At 34.8% G+C, this 14,372-nt stretch overlaps 1 non-coding gene across 1 annotated transcript; it reads right to left on the reverse strand.

The window, feature by feature from the left end:
- Window positions 1-2,850: 2,850 nt before the first annotated feature.
- Window positions 2,851-2,957, reverse strand: LOC141716360 (small nucleolar RNA R71). The gene has a single exon (XR_012573072.1). It is a non-coding gene; the product is annotated as a small nucleolar RNA R71 (small nucleolar RNA).
- Between the last annotated feature and the right edge of the window lie 11,415 nt (window positions 2,958-14,372).

Here is a 14,372-nt window from a genome sequence, read left to right on the forward strand (position 1 = left end):
ATGGCTAGTAGCCGGCTCATATTTTTATGAGTAGTCTAGGGTTGAATGAGATGGAGCGAAACACACTCATTCAGGAAATTGAAAAAAAAAAGAAAGAAAGGAATATAGAAAAAAGAAAAAGAAAAAAAAGAATAAGTGTTATGTATAATTGATCACGAGTGGGCTCTTTAATACTCGAGTTATTAAGTTCTTAGGGGAATTTGTGCCTAGTGACCTAAGGCTTCTATAGTCTGGGATCCGCTAACCTAACGCTCGCTACATGGGTACTATTGTATAAGTCTTTTACGGACCTCACTCATTGCACGATCAAATAAGCATATGTGTTTTGTTTTGTATGAATAAAAGCATGAATCCATGATTAACTCCGATATAAGAATTGAAGTGTTATAAGTTATTTTGAGTCTAACTTTTATTTTTTTTATAAACTTGCGATTGTTTTGATAAGTAGCGAGTTATGATTGTCAATTTAGTTGCAATAGTATATCTGTAAGCATTTGCACACACGCACGTCTCTGGTGTGTAGATTAATTTGTGAGATTTGACGGATCTTTATGCGAATAATTGCATTTGCTGAGGTGTTGCTAGTTTATTGGTTTAGTTATTCTTTGGGGATCCTTGCATTCATATTAGTTGCATTCATGCATTTTTATTTCTTGTTCTTTGAGTCTGTTTATGCTTGAGGACAAGCATCGATTCAAGTTTGGGGGTGTGTTAAGTGGCATTTATGACACTTATTTATGCTCTAATAAGCTTTGAGTTGGTGTATTTGTACTCAAGTTATTGTGTTTTAACGTGTTTTCAAGTGTTTTTGCATTTCAGGCTTTACTTCATGAATCGGGTTAATTAGCATTATTTTGATGCTAATATGGTGTTTAGGATGTGTTGAAATAAAAGTTTGAAAGATTGGCTCGAAGCTGCAAGGAATAAAGTAGAAGAAAAAATAAAGTTTTGGCAGAAGGCAGGCACGCCCGCGCTGGTGTTGCGCGCGGCTGCGCCGGGGGAACAGAAAGTCAGCGCGCCCGCGTTGGTGAAGCGCGCGGTCGCGCGGGGTCGGGATAAACAAATCATGATTCTTTTACAATTCTAATTCTGGACTCCTGGGATGCATGGACTGCTATATAAACATAACTTAGGTCATTTTTCAATATAAATATTCAGAGGTTCAGAGTTTTCAAGACATCAAGGAAGGAGAAGACGACAAGAGACCTTTTGGCACAATTCAACAAAGGCGAAGATGAACTAGTTTATTCTTGTGAATCTTTGTTTTGAGTTGTAATTTGGATGCTTGTTTCTTATTTTGCTGAACCTATATTCTTGATTGTACTTTGATTTATTTATTCGTATAAAGACTACGTTTGCTATATCATGTTTTCATTGGAACCCACGTTGGTGATGAGTTCGATTATGGGCTAATCGTTATCGTGGGGTTCTAGCGGATATATTTATGGATTTCTTTAGTTAAATTGTTTGATGCCTTAGTGTGTGGTGATTGTATGATATCCTAGTATTGGTTGTGCTTATTCGTCTTGTGAGCGTCGCGAACTTATAAGATAACGTGTTAATTCTTAATGAAGCGGAAGTGAATTTAAGGATTTAGAACTTGCCATGCAAGCATAGGTTCATGTATTATTATGCATGATTCGTAGGTAATTTTAACCATCTTACTTGCCCTATGTAATCAAGATAGATGACTTGTGCTTAAAACGTTATGTTGTCAAATTCTATAGACATATATGGTCTCAATATAATTGGTGCCTATTCAGCTTCTATCTCTTATGTGGATGTCTGGTAGAATGGTACTCGTGCAACGAAAGTTGGCGTTTATCAGTTTCGTGTTGTCTGATTAGTGTCATCACCATTGCATGCTAAGGTTGAGAATAATAAGACTATTGAATGAAGTACTTAATGAAGTTAGAATCCCATGTTTGTCATATATATATATATTAACCCAGTCTATCTTATTCTCGTAGTTATAATAGTTAGCGTAATTCTTAGTTAAAAACATTCTCAATTTGTTATCATCTTAGCATTAAATAATAACCATACATTGTTGCTTAGGTGCGTAATTTAGATAGTTAACCAATACAATCTCCGTGGGATCGAATCTGATTTATATCTTATACTACTTGCGAATTCGTATACTTGCGTGTAATATTAGCGCGTGTTTAGCGACTAACAAGTTTTTGGCGCCGCTGCCGGGGACTGCAGTGTTAATTACTAGTTTTTGTGCTTTCCATCAGTGGTCGTTAAAGTTCATTGACTCGGACATTATTACTTATTTGTTTACTTGTTTTATTTCAGGTGATCTAGCGAGGGTGTATGCATACGCGTTCGCGTACTCATAAGAGAACACTGGATAAAACCGAGGAAGAACTTGTGGTAGTTCGTAAGGAAGTTTTTGAGAAAGAAAAGAAGGTAGAAGAAGAAGAAGAGAAAGTTAAAGAGCCAATTGTAGTAGCTATGGGTGATCAAGCAGAAAATACGAAGGCTTTGATGGACTATTCTAAGCCTAAGATTAATGACATTCAGTCTAGCATCATTAGCCCAGCCATCGAGACTAAAACTTTTGAGATCAAGTCAAGCACGATCCAGATGATACATAACTCAGTTCAGTTTGGGGGTTCTCCTACCGAAGACCCCAACATGCACATCAGGGATTTCATCGAGATCTGCGACAGTTTCAAGTTCAATGGTGTGACTGAAGATGCTATCAAGCTGCGACTTTTCTTATTCTCTTTGAGGGACAAAGCTAAGTGTTGGTTACACTTTCTACCGGCAGGGTCTATCATAACTTGGGAAGATCTTGCTCAAAAGTTTCTCACTAAATTTTTTCTTATGGCGAAGACTGCAGCAATCAGGAATGCTCTTACCCAGTTCGCGCAGCAAATTGGAGAATCTCTGTGTGAGGCTTGGGATCGATATAAGGAGATGCTAAGGAAGTGCCCACACCATGGCATGCCTGATTGGATGATTATCAACTGTTTCTACAATGGATAGGGTCCTACTTATAGGCCCATGCTTGATGCAACATCAGGAGGAGCCTTGTGGGCTAAGAGCTCCGATGAAGCTTATGAACTTATTGAAATGATGGCTGCTAATGAGTACCAAGATCCTTCCCAGAGACTGACTCAGGGAAAAGTTGCAGGAATTTTGGAGTTGGATGCAGCAACTGCTATAACTGCCCAACTTAAGGCTTTGACAATGAAGGTTGACACTTTGGCTAATTATGGAGTTAATCAAATCACTAGTGTCTGTGAGCTTTGTGCTGGTGCCCATGAGACTGATCAGTGCGCAATTTCGAATGAATCAGCTCAGTTCGTGAGCAACTTTCAGCAATCGCAACAACCTGTGCCAGCCACCTATCATCCAAACAACCGCAATCATCCTAATTTCAGTTGAAGCAATGCTCAGGATGCGGTTCAACAGCCTTATCATCAGTATCCAGCTAAGCAGTACAACCCCCCTGGTTTTTAGCAACCGCAGTATGCACCAAAACAACAACTCCAGCTGCAACCAGCTAATGAAAAATATGAATTAGAGGAGTTGAAGCTTATGTGCAAGAGTCAAGCTGTTTCTATTAAGACCTTGGAAAATCAAATTGGGCAAATTGCCAATGCCTTGCTAAATCTAAAACCTTAGCCGGCTTCTTGAGAAAAACGTTTGCCTCTCTCAAACCCTAGGATGTTATTTTCCGTGTTCTCACACACACATGCACGCACTCTCTTTAGCTTCAGGAGAATTAGAATATTTATAGGCAACAGTAGGGATCATGGATAATTAGGTCGGGTATCCCAATGACATTCTGGGCCAAGCCCAATGTCATTAAATATTAATTCAATCCACCAAAGAATTAATATTTGCACTACCTTTCCTAATTCCCTAAATTAATTATTTAATTCAGCTCCCATATTATTTGATTATTAAATTCCCCATGTTTAAGATATCGCATGTCCATTGATTAAATTAATTTCTGACAATTAATTTAATTAACATCTTATATCCTTGATCATCCACTCAACCTTATAATTGTACAAGAATAAATCTGCCTGCAGGACTAAAGCATAATTATCTTTATGAGATTTCAAGAGGACATCATCACCCAAATATACTCTTCGGACACGGTTTCCTTTTATAGTCAATATCCCACTCTGTATATAATGTCATTGCCCAATACATAAATTCGCAATTTAAAATAAATTACTTATTGTATGAATCAAGGCATGTGCATTAAATACACGTGTCAATCACTATATCTGGATTAAGAACCTAAGCAATAATAATATCGTAGAATCTTAGTTCTTCTTTATTGTCAGAATAAAAGAAACATTAATTCTACTATTTCGATCCCATTTAATATACATAAGTATTATTCAATAGTCAAGATAAACTATTTCTAAATAATACTTCAGTCGTTCCAGTAGTTTGTCTAACACCACTTAAACTGGAACCTTTACTATATTATATAAGGAGTCTGACAATCTAATCTTCTGCTATCCTATTTGATACTAGATTGTCTATAATATATAATATACAGACATTGTGAAAACATGCATTTAAGATTCTCAAAAGATTATTATATACTTTCAAACGAATAGTTCAGTATATACCCTAACAGTTAGGTGCTAGGGACACTGTGAAATGTCTTAGTACGTTGAAAAAACTTGAAAAGCAAGTGCCTTTTAACCTTCCAATTATGTTGTAATTGCATATATAATTGTGTTATATTTATGTTAAGGCAATTCAATTTGTTGGTAAATGTATTATATCCTGGTCTGGTGGCACTACATCTCTGGTTACATGTACAAAAGGTGGACATGTGTTGGTGGTTTATTTGTCCAAAAAGACATGTACATGTAGGAAGTGGGATCTCAGTTTCATGCACAACTCTAAATAATGAGCCATCGGATATACATATACACAACTGCTACTCTAAGGATATGTACATGCATGTAAATTTCTAACTTACACTTTTATTTTTGGCACTGGTTGTAATTTAACTTAAAGTTGTATTTCTTTTGTTAGCTCTACAACTGCACTCTGGAGCCTATTGCAGGGCCTGAATCTTGAAAGAAGGAAACATGGCCAAGGCCAAGAGCTCCAAATGTCAATAATCCAACTGGGAGGCTGTCAAACAATGACAAACACTGCAACTATGTATTAATCCCTATATGGAATGAATGAAACATTCACTTTTGGTCAATTATTATGTTTAGTTTGTATTTTTAAATGATTTTGTTTGGTAAATATCATGTTGTATATATGCTTACAACTTTGTGTTCAAGAGATATACTACATAGATTGACATGTTTTTAAGTCAAGAACATATTATATTGACATTCATTTATCAATACCTGGTCCATTACAAATCAAATAAGGAAACTATAATAGCCTTAAACCTCTTCTACATGAGGCTGTGAAAAAAAGGGTACAAGATGCAACATAAACCTGACAAAATAAACCCCCGTTTCCATATTCTACATTTAAATTTCACTTGCTCCATTTATGTTAGGTCCAAAAGGTACATACATAATAGGGGTGAATGTATGTTCTTCGTTTTCACAAGTTAATGCAGCAGATATTGAAATTATAAAATGAAATAAACAAACACAGGTTTCAAGGAATAATTCTTGTATTAAGAAATTAAATCGTAATGGGTTGATTACACCTTTGAACAAATATTCAAAGTTACAAATAGATAAAGCCAATACAATTTATAAGCTATCAAATCTATGGATTGTATCTATCACTCTAAAAACTCATAGCTCTTATCAAATAATTAAAAAAATACAATCAAAGAAGCTATAAATGATGAGTGTATCTAATGTGTAAGTCTTTAAATGGCGAGTAAACAAATGGACATGAACTCTCTTTGTCAAATCAAGATTTTTAATGTGCTGGGAATATTTTGCAATAGCTTTGCACTTTTCAAGAATGGAGAGATATAATTCTAATTGCATCTGATTTGATTATATAGATGGTAGGTAGGTGAGATAGAGAACGGACACGTGGCACTCTATCAACCAAGTATTTAGAATTGACAACTTATAAAATTAGAGTAACTTGCATCCCTGAAGGTTTTCCTTGGTTGAGTTGCGCACCCAAGAAAGCCAAGCAAATTGGAAACTTGTTTAAGTGGTGATTGTTGTGCAAGACATGCCTGTATGATAACAAGACTAAGTCATATTGACAACCCTGAGATTTAGATGTTTGATAATCAATTTCGTATTTTGTATTGTATTACTTGAGTCTGTAAAAAGGTTAGAAGATTAGATTGGAGTATTTTTATGTAAATAGATTCAAGTTAAGGAATAAACTCTGGAAGAAGATCAAGTCATGATCATGCCTCAGAGAAAAGTGAAGAAGCTTGGAGTTGAAGAAAACTATTTTATGAAAAATGTTCTAAGTCAAAATATCAACAAGTCACAGATCAAGTAATATCGAGAAGTCATTTGAGAAGTGCAGAATGACTTATCGAGAAGTCCAAAATGGATTATAGAGAAGTCTCAGAGATATCGACAAGTCAAATGAAGATGTAGAGAACCGGAGATATTGACAAGTCATTTCTACATGTAGAGAACTCAGAGATATCGACAAGTCAAAATGAATATGTGAAGAATTGGAGATATCGACATGTCAATTTCTCATATAGAGATCTCAGAGATATTGACATGTCAAAATGTATATAGAGATCTCAGAGATATCGATAAGTCAATTCTGCATGTAGAGATCTCATACATATCGATAAGTCATTCCACATTCAAAGATCAGGAGACCTTGATGAGTCAATTATACTTATAGAGAATTCAAAGATCTCGATAAGTCATTATACTTATCAAGGTGTCATTTCTCTATAGAACAAACTAAAGATCTCGATATGCCTCTCAAATACAGAATGCAAACCAATTCAAGATTCAAGATTATCAGTCAACAAATGATCTATCAACTAGATTAAAAAGTCTACAAAGTAGCTGGAGAAAATACAAGATCAAGGGCCAAGATTAACTAGACAAAGGATGGTCACAAGCATGCAAGGTTCTGCACAGATTTGCTAAGGTAGAACTGAAAATGGAAAAAGGTTGCTTTAGAAAAGAGTTTAGTACATTTTAGTGCAAGTTTTGTAAACCCATTTGCTAGTGTGTAAAACATGCACTGGTCCTTAGTTTTGAAGTAACAAACAGATTCATATTTTTTGTATTCTATCAAGGAAGAAGCTGAGTTCTTATATTTTTAAGAACACGGAATTCATAGCAAGACAAACTTAATTAATACAAATTAAATGAGTTTTGAAATATTATGCTTGTTGTTTATTTTTGTTAACACAATATCTTTGCAAATTAGAAGCTACTTTGTTCACACAATATCCTAACTATTTAAGAAGGCTAAAAATTCAAAGAAACACTTTCACCCCATGTGATGTCTCAATATCTAACAAGTGGTATCATAGCAAAATCCGAAATTAAACAGATAAAGATCTTGTAAGTATGAGTGCACAAAAGATAAAAAGTATCAAGATACCAACCTTTGATAAAATCAACTATACACTTTGGAAAAAGAAAATGATGTTGTTCATAAGGATGGCCAATCCAATGTACATCCAGATTCTAAAAATGGCCCTTTTACTTCCATGGAAAGGGTTGATGAATCTACTGATAGAGACATGGTCATCCCAGCTCAATATGCTCCTAAAGACCCCTCAAAATACACTGAAACTGAAAAGGAAAAAGCCTCTCTGGATAGTGGCCTGCAACTAATTCTGATAGAGTCACTTGACAATGTTATGTACAAAAATATTGTCAACTATGAAACAACCAAACATATTTGGGAGAAGATTGAGATTTTGTGTGAGGGTATAGAAAAGTTAGATCAAATCGAAGGAGAATATCGGTGTCTCAGTATGAGAGTTTCATGGAAAAGCCTAAAGAAGGAATTACTGAAGTTTTTGAAAGGTTTAAAAAATTGATAAATGACTTGCAACTTTATGATCAATATTATGAAGTTGAGGAGGTTAACCTAAAGTTCTTGCTAACTCTTCCTGACCACCTTGAACAGAAAATATTAGCTATTAGAGAAGGAAGAGACTTGGGCAGAATAACACTGGAAGTTTTATATGAGATCTTGAAAACTTATAAACTTGAAATGTTGCAAAGAAAGTCATTAAAGGAAAACCAAGGACATGTGGTTGATAGTTGCAGTGCTTTAGTTGTTAATGGCAGTGAAGCAAGTGAAGATGAACAAGATGCTCGAGCTCCAGTTATTCATGACATGGAGCAAAAGAACAAAGGACCTCAAAAATAAGTTATTTTGGAACTAGAGGAAGATGAATTCCACACTCTTGATGAGCTAGATGAGATAGACCAATATATGGCTTACTTGGATATAATTTTTTTTAACATAAGGGTCAAGAAACCAAGATTTTTCAAGAACAAGGGACAGTCTTCCAACAACAATAATTGGAAACCAAAGACTTAGTAGAACTCAGCTAGCAAATGTGGCTATAAGATTAGATCTGTTGACAGATTAAAGATAAGGTGCTTTAATTGTGATGAGTTGGGTCACTTCGCTACTGAGTGCAGGAAGCCAAAGAAAGTGAAAAAGGATAAAGTCTATTTGGGATTGGAGGCAAAGTACGAAGCTCTCTTGAAGAAATAGCAAGGAAAGGCTTACATAGTTGAAGGCAAGAGTTGGGATAACACTGATAATGAAGATGAGAATAGGCAAAGTATGTAGCTCTCTTGAAGAAATAACAAGGAAATGCTTACATAGATGAAGGCAAGAGTTTGAATGACACCGATGATGAAGATGAGAATGAAGAGTTTGGAAACTATGCACTTATGGATCTTGAACAAGGAGAATCATAATCGTCAAAATCAGAGGTACCAACTCTAACTACCATTGATTTAAATACAATCCAATATAAATAAACTGTTGAAAAGATAAGTGTAGAGATGTTTCATATCCACACAAGCATGGTGGAAGCTATTGAGGAAGTGAGTAGACCGTCAAAGTTAAATGAGAAGCTTGAGAATGAGAAGCAAAATTTAGAATTGTAGCTTGTTGAGCTTGAAACTGTCAAGCAAGAAAATGAATACCTGAAGAACAAGATTAAGTGTGCAAGTAAAATAAGAAGCTGTGTGGAGGGAAAAGTTGGAAAAGAATGAGGTGAAACTGAAGTCTTTCGGAAATGCATCTCAGTTAGTTGGACAGTACCATGAGAAAAACAAACCATGTGCTAATATAGCTATTGGTTTGGACTTTGATGCCTTGAAAAACAATAAGAAAAATGAAGGTGACAAAGGTAAAGCAATTGCAAATCAAGATATCCTAGTTATGCTAAGAAAAGTTGATGCACCTTTGTTCAAGGCATGTGAAGTCAATTTCAGTGAAGTTGAGTTTGTAATCAAGCAAGAGATTGCAGATGAATACAATGAGAAGAAATGCACATAAACAACTCCAACTCCTAAAACTGAAAAGAAGTCCACGGTGGATCAAGTTTTTAAGAAGCCATTCAAGAAAATCAAGACTAGGAATGCAGGAAAGAAAAAGAAGAATAGGAATGGGAAAATTGGAGTGAAAAAAGAGCAATAACTTTGCATTTGTTGCAAATGCTCCCAAGAAACAATGTCAAAAGTGTGGCTCTACAAATCACCTAACTTATATTTGCAAAAAGGCTGTTAGTGGGCCAAAAGTGGGAGCCTGCAGATATACTGAAGCAAAGCCTGAAGATCCCTATTCCTTCTGTGACAAATTTGATGCAATATGAAACTAATGACAAGCTATCATAGACTATGGGTAAATCTCAAAGATGCAAGAATTGAGTCTACAACTATGAAGGAAACTGTAAATCAAAATTTGAACATTATTCTTTCCGAATCATCAAATTCTACTTCTGCAAATTCTAATAACAAAAAGAAAGTACCCAATACTGATGGGCTAGCTGAACACACTTAATCCTCATTGTGTGTAGGGAAAAGTGAAGAAAGTCATATGGATCATAGACAATGGATGCTTCAGGCATATGACAGGTGATAAGGCCCTGCTATCATAATTTGAGGAGATGGATGGCCCATTGGTGACTTTTGGAGATAACAATAAGGGATTCATTGTTAGCTGTAGAGCGCGTGAATACAATTTATGCAAATAAGTCGATAAAGCTTAACAAAATCAATAGTTTTTATATTAATCAGATAAAAAATGTTACAAAAGTACTCTCTCAAAAGGATGAACAATTATCCATGAGAGCTGCTAGGTTATCTGAAAGATATATCGATTCGTTACATATCCATGTATGCTTGCTTCTATAAGTAAAGTCTTTCACCGCCTTAAATTCTGCAATCCCTTTTCTTCTTTGATATTATCTGATGTGACTAAGTACAGATCGTCAAATGATGATCATCAAATACAGATAGAAAGATATTGATGACGTTACCTTCAGTAAATCCTGTGACAACCAGTAAATATTTGAGTTGTTTTATAAATACGATGTATATATTCATGAATATTCTTTGTTATAAGGCCGACTATGTGGATTTGTTATATATTGTGTATAATTTTATCGTATGGCATTGCGAATGTTACTGGAGTATTTTTAAGCATATAGCTTTTGTACTCGAGTAAGATTTTTGTTACGTGATTAAATAAGTAGTGCGATTTGATACTATTCGATTAATTGCGATTACGCGATTAAGTAATAATTGAGATTCTCGCGATTTAGTGATATTTGAATAAGTTGCGAATAGACGAATAAATTATATTTCAATATTGTGGAGTAGATTCAATTTATTTGTAATTGCTTATGGGATTTTTAATGTGTTAATTATATGTTTCATGATTTATTAGTATGATAATATTAGAAAAACAATTTTTATATATAAATTCTTTTATCCGAAATTTTGAAAACAATTTTATTAAACTTCTAAAATCTCATAGTATTTATGGTATTAATTTTGTGATTTATGGATTTATATTTTAATTACTAAAACACATTCTTTTTAATTTTACTTTTAATAATTATTGAATTACAGGTGTGCCCTTGCATGCAAACTCCACTCAAATAGAGATCAAGGGTAAAACCGTCCTTTTACCCTCCACTAACTCCATCTGACCAAATAAATGACCAATAAAATCTTGCATGCAAAAGCTTGCTATTAGTGGATGAAGGATAAAATAGTAAACTCAAACTCCACTACCATTTGGTGAGACAAAAACCAAGTAAAACACTCATTTTCACATCATTTTCTTTTCCACCAACACATCACTCCACCCTCTTCTCTCCCTACCCCCTCTCGGCCGAACCAAAACCCTCCCCATCCCTCTCATTTTTCTTCCTCATTTATTCATTTTCTTAACACCTTTCAACTCATCTAAGCAAGGGACATTTACACCTAGTGTTACATCTTCATTTGAGATTAGTTTCTTAGTTGCATGTGGCTAAAGCCAAGGGTTTAACTTTGATTCTTGTGAATCTAGAGTTGAACCTAATGTGGCTCATAGAACTTGAGCAAGAGATGGTCTTGATGAAGTGTTTTTCTTCCATTTGCAAGCCATGATCTTGGCCTCGAGCATTCGACAATGATTCCCAAAGAGCCGAATGGATTTTGTTATTTGTGTGATAGTTTTGTTTGTTTTCAAGAAGAAAAAGACTTTGTATGTTACTTTTAAAAGAACTTATGATCTTGTAAAATGTATTTTACCAAGTTTCCATCCTTGCATACCATGATTTTTACGTTAAAAAGTTGAAGTTACACTTGCATATCGTAGAATAAGTAGTATTTCAGATAAATGTGCTATGTGATCTAAATTTGAGTTTTTATGCGATGCATGTCAAGGTTTATGCTTTAAAATTCTAGTATGCTATGTGCCTTGATAAGGCATGATAAAATCTAGTAGCCATCAAGTTCATACTATGTGTTTTTAGTTCGAAAATTTGCTTAAAATTGCATATGTAAAAACTGCTCTGTTATGCTCTCTGTTTTTGCCTTGGTAAATGGCTTATATGGCTAGGTTTATGCTCGTATTTTTCCATAAAATGATAGTTAATAGGGTTGTGTATAATGTAGGATAGATTTCTGGGCTTGCATGTTGGTTTTGGTATTGATATGGGAGTTAAGGTGGAAGGAGGTACACTAGGCACTTTGTAGCAGAATTTTTCACCATAAGTATAGGCTGTTTTAGGTGAGATTTTGTAAGGCCTTTCTAAGCCTGAGTTTACTGGAATTAGGACTTGAGTTGTACTTGAGTCCAGTGGCTTTGATTCGTTGAAAAACTTTCAATTAGGTAGGTGCACACACACATTTCCGAGAGTAACTCAGAACAGGGCAGAATTGCGTAAGCTTGAATTTTGGTCGACTTTAACCATGCCATAGGCTAGGACTTCACGGGGCCTTGGCTTAAATAAGTGTAATACATCCTTAGAAAGTTTAAAAAATCATTAGAACTAGAAATTTAGTGAGAAAAGTGAGCTTTATGTGAGTTTTGTGTGAGTGAAAACAGGGCAGAGTGAATTCGAGGGAGGCTGGACAAGTGTCAACTTTGAGTAGAGGCATTGAGAAGCCTAGATGTAACACCCCCAAATCCGGGGTCGGGGATTCGGGTTGTCACGAGTTCCATTTCCCTTATCAATACTTAATCTTAACAGTCAACCAACTACTGTGTACTGTGACCCCATAATATACACACACACACCACAAATTATAGTCTCAAAGATGAATATCCAAAAATAACACAAGTCATCTTATTCCACAATTATAAACCATTTCACCATAAAAAGGGTTTCTGAATAATTTACGTATTCTTTGCCATTATTACAATTCATAAATATACATAAGTCTGGTACATCAAAAGTTGAAAGCCTATCCTATTGGTAGATCCTACCTCGGCTATAACGACATCAACGCCTACAGGAAACTGCGGAACGTTTCCTAACCGCTTGCGAATCGGGAGCTTGGTCCTGTTCATCTTTTTTATCTGTTGTTGTGTGATGAAAGAAGAAAGCAAGGGTGAGCAACAAGCCCACCGAAATAATATGTATAATAATTAACAATATATGAGCATTCTCATAGTACTCATGAAAGTCTTGGTCAAGAAGAAATGAACCAAGTTTGATATCTTAACGCGACCAAGTCGCAAAATATTCAGTATATATGTGTATATATATACTTTTCAAAATCTTGGAAGTCCTCTTTCATGCATAATATACACAGAGTTCCAGTTTATAACTGTATAAAAATATCGTTGCAAGGTGATCTCATATATCTAACCTTGTCTCAACGTTTTTGTGAAAATCTTTGTCATGCATAAGATAATCATTAACCAGATATAAGTTGAAAAGATGAAGTTACAAGATACTCCATTATACTTATATCTTTTCCGAATACTACTTGAACTACCACGGTTCAAGTTATAATTAGTTTCAAAAGTTCATCACATAGATGAGACTACAAGACAAGATTTGAATATATTCAATCTTTGAATATCATTATAAATAATGAAGTTACGAGATACTTCATTAAGTCCCGATATATATATATACACCTATATATATACATTTCATACACTCCTTGAAAACCTCTGTTATGAAAATTATAAACAGAGTTGCAATGTCCAATGAATTTGGAAAGGAGAAAACCTTGGCATAAACCTGATATCTTGCTGATCAGGCAAATATACCAATAAGTAACCTTTTCTACTAGTAGATGGACGAATTCCCCACTGGCCATCACCCTGGCCGCAATAGGACCTTATGCTGGACTGCCACTCAGCCACTTACGCATTTGATGGACTCCCACTGAGCCACTTACACTTTCATGGACGCCCACTGAGCCTATGTTGCTTATGCCAACTCAATAGATGGACTTACTTCCCGAACCTTGGGTAAGTAATCAATTCATTTATCAAAACAGCAACCTCGTTGCGAATATAAAATACACCACAGAGCCGGATCCCTCAGGTTTTGAGCGAGTATTTAAATCCCCTTTAAAAGGAAGATCTTAAATATAAAAATGAGTTTTGGGATCCGCTCTAACTTTTAAAAATCATTTTGAAGACTCGAAAACACTTTAAAGAGTGTTTGGAGTAATGCTGATTTAATAAAGTAAATCAGTCCCGATATATTAGAAAATATCTGAATATTATTATTTAAATAATATTCCCATAAGGATAATCTTTATAAAAATAATTGAAGTAGAAGTTTTAAAACTCATACTTGAAATGAATAATAAATCACCAAAGATATACTTATACGCAAGTACGATCTTTATTTGAATAATCGAAAATAAGTTTGATTATCGAAACATTATTCTTTAATAAAATAAAGAATATTATTTAATAATTAAACGGAGTCATAAGTCCTCGAATGAATATTCAAGATAATATTC

Source organism: Apium graveolens, chromosome 3 (assembly GCF_009905375.1).
Source record: "Apium graveolens cultivar Ventura chromosome 3, ASM990537v1, whole genome shotgun sequence".
Taxonomy (NCBI): Eukaryota; Viridiplantae; Streptophyta; class Magnoliopsida; order Apiales; family Apiaceae; genus Apium; species Apium graveolens.